The sequence below is a fragment of the Dermochelys coriacea genome, chromosome 2 (assembly GCF_009764565.3).
Source record: "Dermochelys coriacea isolate rDerCor1 chromosome 2, rDerCor1.pri.v4, whole genome shotgun sequence".
NCBI classification, from domain to species: domain Eukaryota; kingdom Metazoa; phylum Chordata; order Testudines; family Dermochelyidae; genus Dermochelys; species Dermochelys coriacea.
The window spans coordinates 4,338,187-4,347,859 of NC_050069.1; the positions used below are offsets into that span (position 1 = coordinate 4,338,187).

Here is a 9,673-nt window from a genome sequence, read left to right on the forward strand (position 1 = left end):
GTTCTCAGTTACACAGATGTCAATCTGGAATGATTTCTTCATTGACTTGACTGCAGTTACTCTAGATTTGTTAGACAGGGCAAACAACTAGCGTGTCCTGTGGGGAACAACACTGCCTGTGCCCCTGGGCGGATGGGCTGGGTGAGCTAACAGGCCTTTGCCATCTCTAGGTTATGTGATTCCATGGTCCACTGGGCAGCTCCATAGGCCAGGCTTGAGCCCCTGTATGCCAGTGAGCTCAGTGAAGTGTTAAAGGGACAGCAGCCGTAAAGCAGGCAGGGATCAGGGATAAAGAGCAGCAGAGAAAGGTCCCGGTCCCTGTCAAGTCCATGGGAATCTGTCCATTGACTTGAATGGGAGTTTGATCAGGCCCTTAATGAATTTTGCCCGCTTTATCGCTTGGCTTCCATCCCTTTGTTCCTCTCTTCCCCCTCACTGCTTCTTGCTTCTTCAAGGCTTTGCACTGACATCCTGGGTTGTGTGCTGTGCTGGAGGAAGGTGCCAGACTGGCATCCCTGGAGACCAACCTCTTCTACTAAGCCACAAAATGGGCATGGGTAGCAACACCACTGTCAGCCCTCTCCCAGAGAGCCCCCAGAGTTCAAGACCAGAAGGGGCCGATGTGACCATCACAGGCCAGAGAACTTCCCCAAAAGAATCCCTAGAGCAGAGCTGTTAGAAAACAGCCAATCTGGATTTTAAAATGGCCAGTGATGGAGAATCCACCACGACCCTTGGGAGATCGTTCCAATGGTTAATTACTCTCTTTCCTGGTCCAGAGGGGCTGCTTCTTTGGGTGACAAAGGAGTTCTTCCTCCATGGCCCATTCAATCATTGGCCTCTCTGTGGAAACTCCTATAGCATTGTAGGGCAGCGGAGAGATGGAAGAGCCCTTGTAATACTGCAGGCAGGGTGGAGCTGGGGAGCAGAGCACATGGGGAGACAGAGGAGCAAGGGAGCTTGTGTGATGCTGCAGGGCAGAGCTGAGGACCGAGGACAGAGTCCAAACAGAGATGGGGATGGAAGTGGAAGAGGATCGACTGAGGGAACGGACAAGTAAGGTAGAAGGGGAAGGAAGAAAGGCCAGTCACAGAAACCCAGTCAAGGCTATGCTGTGGAGCGGGAAGATAGAGGCATGGATAGCACACTGGCTGGGACTCAGGAAACTTGGGTACTATTCCTATCTCTGCCACTAGGTGACCTTGGGCAAGTCCCTGCCCCTCCTTGTGCCTCAGTTTCTCCATCAGTTAAATAGGGATAATGAGACTGCCCTCTGTTGTAAAATGCTATGATCTACTGATGAGAAGAGCTAGGCATTATTACTACTCTGCAAGATGTATCAGATGCTCACAGTAGCTTCTCATTCCCTCCACCACCTTGTCCCTTTTCCAGGCTCCAGCCAAAACAGCCTTGTTCATTCTTTGCTGCCATTTCTTAGCTGAACAATGACATCCTCTTTTCAATTTCAGCAATGCCAGGGACGAGCTGCCTCTGAGAGCACGGGCCTGTGCTCTGCTCCTGCAGCACCTGCTCCCCGGGGGTTCTGTCCAGCTCTCCAAGGGCAAAGGATCTCCAGAAAGCAAAAAGCAAAGCCCAGGCTGTTGTCTCTTGGCATTCATTGCGGAGGAGGAGATCTGATGTTTTTCTCTCTCTCTCACGAATTGGGGATTGGAAATTGCTCTGGCCCAAAGTCTGGGGTTTACTATATTCAGCTCTGGAGCGGACCTGAAGGATCCAGACTAGACGGAGGATTCAGTGACTGTTTTAACATTTCGTATCCTGGCAACCACCAATGCTAGACACGCACATGTTAAACCATCTGAATGGCAATCTCAGCTTTCCTGCTTTAAACCTGTCGTAGGCGCGGACATAGCCTGACATATCAGGCCTCAAAGTCATGCCATTTTGATTAGCATTTTTTTTTCTTCTCTGTTTCTGAGATGATTTCAGTAGCTGTGGTCTTGACAGCACACAAACTTTTTTTGTTTTAAAGAAAGAAATGCTTCATGCCATCTCCTGGAATCTCACCTTTGGGGTTGTATATAGCATTAATCTCTGACCCGAGGGGTGAAATCTCAGCCCCAATTAAATCAATGGCAAAACTCCTATTGACTTCAGTGGGCCCAGACTTTCATCCTAATGGTACGTGAATAATCAGCTGTCAAAATCAAGATGCAATTAAAGTGGAGGGGGAGGCCAATCAAGATAGTACTCAAAACGACATGATTCTTGAGATCTGATAGGTCATGACACGCTCCGGATAGTTACTCTGATGCCACCGGTACAAGCATTTTCAGGACCAGTAAACTTTTCCCAAGCTCTGGTCAGGGACTAGTGATCAGAGAGAAAATGAAAACCCCAGCATCAATACACAAAGCACGAAACATACCAAGGTTGGCCATAATTGGATACATCAGGGTGTTTAAGCTCTAATACTAAAATATTTTTCTCATTAATCTGAAACATTGCTCTATCACAATATGATCATTTCCCCTAATGAAGCCATCTCCATAACTGAATAGAAGTGCTTTTTATACATGCAATAAAAGGCAATTAGCATGAAATCATAACAGTCAAATCAAGTAATTAAGCTACAGGGCTAAAAGCGACAGTAAAAAAAAGGTTTCTTTCCATTTTTATTGACCCACTCCCAACTGTAGTGGTAGTGAAAGGTCATGAAGGTGAATCCTAAAAATTGCTTACAGACTTGCCGAGCAGGGAATGGATTCTTACTTTAAAGATTCCATCTGTACAGGATGCGATGCCTCCCTTTTGCTGGAAATGCTCTTATGCATTGACTTTCTCTTCTTTTTTTCCCCCATCCCTCATTTATTGATGTTGGTGGGATGGATGACTTTTGTTTCATCTGCTGAAGAATAATTGGAGAATGCCTTAGGATAATTAATTATTCTATGCTGATATAAAGAGAGATCAAACCTGACTCTCTCTTCAGTTACACTGGTGTAAATCGGGAGCAATGTTAGTGTAGTCAGTAAGATTATACCAGTGTCAAGCTGAAACTTCAATGGGCTTTGGATCAGACCAAGAGTGAAAAGCAGATCAGACCCACAGTAACAAATGCTGCAGTGTAAGGTTGCAAAATGAATTTGATCATTATTTAATATTGGAATGTAACACTCTAGTCAATACAGCAGATGGTCCATACAGAGGATAATGGCCTGCAGCAGCTATCAGGCGACTCATTTAGCTCAAGTGGTACAGGCCTGTGCTTTTGATGCTGAAGCTGAAAGGTTCAGTCCTTGTGGATGTCCCAGGACAGGATCATTACACTCACAAAGTACCGCATGGGAGTATAATGAGCACAGCCACGGTCTCTGCTCCACAGAGTTTACACTTTAAGTAGGATACTATGATGTGATAGAGTAAGAGACCTCTTGGCTGGATCATTGCAATAAGAACATAACAACGGCCACACTGGGTCAGATCAATGGTCCATCTAGACCAGTATCCTGTTTTCTGAGAATGGCCAGTGCCAGATACCAACATCCCCTGGCAATGAGTTCCACAGGTTGAATTTCATCTGCCATTTTCTGCCCAATCACTCAGTTTTGTGAGATCCCTTTGTAACTCTTTGCAGTTAGCTTTGGACTTAACAACTTTGAGTAATTTTGTATCATCTGCAAACTCTGCCACTTCACTGTTTATGCCTTTTTCCAGATTATTTATGAATATGTTGAAAAGCACTGGCCCCAGTACATAACCACAAGAACTAGGGGTCACCCAATGACATTAACAGGCAGCAGGTTTAAAACAAACAGAAGTACTTCTTCACACACGCACAGTCCAACCTGTGGAACTCCTTGCCCAGGGATGTTGTGAAGGTCAAAACTATAACTCCGTTCAAAAAGGAATTAGATAAGTTCATGGAGGATAGGTCCATCAATGACTATTAGCCAAGATGGGAAGGGATGCAACCCAATGCTCTGGGTGTCCCTAAATCTCTGACTGCCAAAGCTGGGACTGGACAACAGAGGATGGATCACTGGCTAATTGCCAAGTTCTGTTCATTTCCTTTGAAGCACCTGGCACTATCCACTGTCGGAATACAGGATACAGAGTCAGATGGGCCATTGGTCTGACCCAATATGGCCGTTCTTATAACCTTTCTATTTATGTCTCTCCACTGAGAAAACTGACCATTTATTCCTATCCTTTGTTTCCTATCTTTAATCAGTTACTGATCCATGAGAGGACCTTCCCTCTTATCCCATGACTGCTTAATTTCCTCAACAGTCTTTGATGAGTGACCTTCTCAAAGGCTGTCTCGAATTCTAAGTACCCTAGATCCACTGGATCACCCTTGTCCACATGTCTGTTGACTCCCTCAAAGAATTCTAGTAGATTAGTGAGGCATGATTTCCCTTTACAAAAGCCATGTTGACTCTTCCCCAGCAAATCATGTTCATGTGTGTGTCGGATCATAGCCTGTTGTCACTCACCGCTTGTCTGGCGCCTCCTCCTGGTCACTCTGATTAGCCCTTGAGGTAGACTCCCCCGTCTGCAGTCGCTCTGTCTCTCTCACTGGTCTGAAGCTCCACTCTGTGGCTAGGTCATTCAGGGATCACCCTTCTGGGGTACAGTCCATCAGCAATCCTAGGCAGTCTTCCCATTCACTGCCCCAGTTCGATGCCACACCCTTGGTGCCACACCCATCCTTTTCTCTGTATTCCAATCCAGGGACCCTCAGCTCAGCAGTTCCAGGCTTCCTCTCTCTACCCTCACTGTTCCTTCCCTGGACTGCTTCCTATCACTCTGGTTCCCTTCCTGGCTCTGGGTGTACCAGCTCCATACCCTCTTCTCAAGGAGTACCTGCTTGCTGTCTTACTGTCTGTCTGCAGTCTTTCCGAGCACCCTCATTAGTAGCCCGCTACCTGGCTTTATAGGCCCCATCTGTTCCTGCACAGGTGGGCCTGCTCACAATCACTTAGTTCCCTGCTCCTCCAGGTGCACCCTGTGGAGTTGATTGGCCTGCCTGGCTGCCTTAACTGCTTCCAATCTTGTGTGGGATGGACGCCCCACCACACCTGTTATGACCATGGAAGCTCTGAGATAACTCATGCTGGTGCAAAACTAGGCAGCCCGCTTGCTAAGCACCCCAGGTCCCTGATCCTGCGCTCGTTGGTGTCAATGGCAAAATTCCCAGTGACTCTGGAGGTGCAGGAGTGGAGTTTGATATTTACAGAAGAGGACACATCACCTTGGTGATCCAGCCCCCATATTGGCTCCCCACTGAACCCCAGGTCAAACTCAAGGTGATGGTCCTGCTTTTCAAAGCCTCCTGCAAGCTGGGACCAAGCTACCAAAGGAATCCCTTCTCCTCCCATGGACTCCTCAGGACAGGGGAGCTATCCACCGAGGGAGCGATTGCTGGGGACAGAGCTTTCCTGGGGAGTGGCCAGGGGGGTCTGAGGGTGCCTGGGGAGAGGTGCCCTGTCAGGGTTCCCTCCCCACTCTGAACTCTGGGGTACAGATGTGGGGACCCGCATGAAAGACCCCCTAAGCTTATTTCTACCAGTTTAGGTTAAAACTTCCCTAAGGCACAAATTATTTGCCCTTGGAGGGTATGCTGCCACCACCAAGTGATTTAACAAAAGAATCAGGGAAATGACCACTGCGAGTTCCTATTCCCCAAAATATCCCCCCAAGCCTTTACACCCCCATTCCTGGGGAGGCTTGAGAATAATATCCTAACCAATTGGTTACAAAGTGATCACAGACCCAAACCCCTGGGTCTTAGGACAATAGAGAAATCAGTCAGGTTCTTAAAAGAAGGATTTTATTTAAAAAAAAAAAGGTAAAGATCACCTCCGTACAATCAGGATGGAAAACAACTTTACAGGGTAACAAAGGATTCAAAAATGCAGCAGAACTTCCTCTAGGCTTAATCTCAAAGTTACAAAAAACAGGAATAAACCTACCTCCAGCAAAGCAAAAATTCACAAGCAGAATAAAAGATAATCTAACACACCTTGCCTGGCTTTTACTTACAATTTTTGTAATATGAGAGACTTTTAGGATGGTTTATAGGAAAAGGAGTTTTCTGACCTGATGCTTCTCTGCTTCCCAAGAGAACACACAAAACAAATCCTCCCCCCACCCAAGATTTGAAAGTATCTTCTTTCCTCATTGGTCCTCTTGGTCAGGTGCCAATCAGGTTGTTTGAGCTTCTTAACCCCTTACACATAAGGAGGAATTCTAGGCTACCCTTAGCTGTATGGTTATGACATGCCTCATGCTGAGTCTCACCACCGCCACCACCAGGGCCTTGTGGGATAGAGATGGTTGCTCTCTCCTCTCAGGTAAGGGAGTGGGCAGTGCCACATGGCACTGCCTACAGCCATTGCCTGTCTCTTGTGTTTGCATTGATGGTGACATCACGGGTGTCTTGGGTCATGATGCACCGCATGTTTAAATTCAAACAGAAGCAGCATCACTGGGGAGCCAGCAGTTGTGTCTTTTGATGTTTACACAATAAATGTCGCATGACAGAACCACAGGGACACAGCGAGTCCCAAATAACCATGCTTATTAGCTGTATACAATATGCCAGGTGTAGCTACATAGATACTGGTGTCCTGCCAGCTTTCCTTAACGTAGAACACAGGGAGTGCCACAGACTCTTTCAAGCGATACTGCCCAATTCCTGTACGCTACCGGACCCCATTCCTGTACCTCCTGGCCATGCTCTTCTTCAGGAGAGAGCCCCCCCCCCAGGTGGATCTAACATTCTGTAAGTCTCTGGGCCCCCTTCCAGCCAGGCTCAGATCCACAGAAGTGTGTGTAAGCCTTGATTCAGCTGAGCCCTTAAACACATGGTTAACTACAACATGTGCATTCCTATTTAGCGAAGCACAGAGTCAGTAAGTTAAGCGCATGCTTAAGTGCTTTCCTGAATTGGGGCCTTAATCTGCCACTGCTCGGATAGGTTGGTGGGGGTGGAGGGGTGACGCTGGCAGATCAGGTGCCAGCTCAGGCCAAGGTCCTCACGTTTCAACTGAGTCCTGACAAATACAGAGCTGGAGTCAGTCTGGCTCTCCTGTGTGTTAGTATTGTTAAAACAGGTATTAGAATTAGAAGAGTGTTCAGTGTTTAGTCTTTATGGATTGCTTGTGAGTTGTTGCTGGCATTAATCTCACTTATAACAGTTGTGTCCCTTATTGCAAGAGAATATTTGCGCGGTTATATGATGAGCATCTGTGACGGGGTAAATCACCAGAGAGGAGATTGTGATTAATTAGTGCAAAGGGCTGATCTTTAGCAGAAAGTGTTACACCCTTCCCAACAGGAAAGGGCCATCCACGCCAGAGGACAAAAGACTTGTGTTACTCTTCTGCCTCCTGCATGAAGATGAGTCATGGATTGGACTCCGCCCATCAACCCAGCTTTGCAGCCCAAAGCATGTGGGAAGAAGTGAATAAAACCCCTAACAAGAAGGAACTGGATCTCTATGCTTCTTGGACTCTGGTGGGCAGGGTGTTTCTAGGCATAAGTTAGACATCCCCAATAAGTTAGACATCCCCAATGCTTAGCCTGGGTTAGCCCTACAGGACATATAGCTCTTGCTGATCATAGAAGCTTCTGTTACCTTTCGAAAGTTAAGATTGTAACTCATTTGTGTATTTATGATTACCTGTGTTAATCTTGTCAATAATTCTCTGGTTTCCTTTTCCTATTTAATAAATCTTTAGATAGTTTATTATAAGATTGGCTACAAGTGTGGTCTTTGGTGTGAGATCTAGGGTGCACCTGACCTGGGGTGACTGGTCCTTTGGGACTAGGAGTAACCTAACACAGCTGCTACTCTGAAACCTAAATATAGCTGTGGTCCTTAGGATAAAGGACCAACTATCACAACGGCAGGCTCACCTGGGTGATGAGATAAATCAGATCATCCAAGGAGACTGTCTGTGACTCCATAGTTAGGCTGTTGTAGTACCTGAGGAGTTCACACTAGATAACTGGTTGGTGAAATCTTCATATTGAGCTCACGGCCAATGTGGGGTTTGTGCCCTGATTCCTAACAGTCTGCCCTGAGATTGGTCTTCACACTCTTGAATCACTGCAGGCAGTGTTACAGGGACATAGTGCCCCAGGACATTTCCCCATAGCCCCAAGGCCAGACTGAACTGGAGCATAACTCCAGTTTTATAGTGGTTACAGCAAAAGGAGAATCAGAAATGTGGAGTCGTGGCTCGAAGTATAGAAGGGCCAGTGCTGCACCTTCTTAGGGCTCATATGAATTTATCAGGCCAGATTCTAACCTCAAATCCAGAGTAACTTCATTGAGATCTGTGGGATTAATTCAAATTTACACCACTGGGTAAGTAAGCCCATTTAAACACACCCTGTGCACAAGAATGCTCACCCGCTCACGCCTTAGCCGCTCTCTCCTTTTGCTCTAGAGAGTTCACGTTCTCGGTTTCCAGGGGAACTTGTGATAGGAATAATGCAGAGGGAGCTGTTTCTCAATCTCCCGTCCCTCCCCCTTCTCCTTATCATGGATTCCCCTCTGGGCAGCCATGCCACAGATGAAATGGAGGGCAGACTGAGCAGTTATGTCGCTGGCGGCCTCTGGAGCGAAAGGGGTGCATATATTGCAAAGAGCCTCCACGTTTTCTGGGTTCTCTTTACGTTTACTCCATTAATTAAGGGATAGGAGTTTGTCCCGGGGGGGGTCCATCCTGTTAGCCCAGCTCAGCCTCCCACTTGACTCTTTTGATTGCAATGGCCTGCAGTGCTAATGGTTCCTGGAAAGTCTGACGCTGCCCGTAGCAAAGACATCACTCAGCTGCCCCACACCAGCTGGAGCTTCTGAAGGTGAACAAGTGACAGCAGAGACAGTGAGAGGACAGGAGGGGACAGGCTCCTCCCCATCAATTCTGCCACCTGTTTTCAGCAGCAAAACGCTGGGAGCCCATGTTGGGGTGGGACAAGGAATTGCAGCCAAAATACGTGTTGCTTGAGGTTGCTCTCCTATGGTTCCATCCAGGACCAGGTCATGATCCCAGTTACACCTGGAGTGACGCCAGAATGTGGGCCAGGTCATGATCCCAGTTACACCCGGAGTGACGCCAGAGTCTGGGCCAGGTCATGATTCCAATCAAATGTGGCATAACTCTGGATTAGGGCCAGGTCATGATCTCAATCACAGCTGGTGTGATGCCACTGAAGTCACTGAACAATAATGAATTAACTCTCAGAACAACACTGTAAGATAGCTCAGTATTATTATCCTTATTTTGCAGGTGAAGCCCTGAGCGATTGATGGAATCATAGAACGACAGGGTTAGAAGGGAACGCAAGGGACATCTAGTCTAACCCCCTGCCAAGATGCAGGATTTGTTGGGTCTGACCCATCCAAGACAGATGGCTATCCAGCTCCTTTTGAAAATCTCCAGTGAAGGAGCTTCCATGACCTCCCTAGGCGACTGTTCCGCTGTCCTCCTGTTCTTGCCATTAGGAAGTTTTTCCTGAGATTTCATCTAAATCTGCTCTGCTGGAGTTCAAACCCAGGGCCTCTTGTCCTGCCCCCTGTGGCAAGAGAGAACAACTTTTCTCCATCGTTTTTATGGCAGTCTTTCAAGTATTAGAAGATCGCTATCATGTCCCCCCTTAATCTCCTTTCTTTCAAACTAAACTTACCCAGTTCCTT

The 9,673-nt window shown here is 47.1% G+C and overlaps 1 long non-coding RNA gene across 2 annotated transcripts; it reads right to left on the minus strand.

Annotated features, from left to right (window-relative positions):
- Positions 1-2,515: 2,515 nt before the first annotated feature.
- LOC119851930 lies at positions 2,516-4,863 on the minus strand. Of its 2 annotated transcripts, none has more exons than XR_005291458.1 (2): positions 4,461-4,863; positions 2,516-2,866 (listed from the first exon to the last, which is right to left on the minus strand). It is a non-coding gene; the product is annotated as an uncharacterized LOC119851930 (long non-coding RNA). The 2 variants fall into 2 exon arrangements; XR_005291459.1 differs by having other exon boundaries at positions 2,516-2,869.
- Between the last annotated feature and the right edge of the window lie 4,810 nt (positions 4,864-9,673).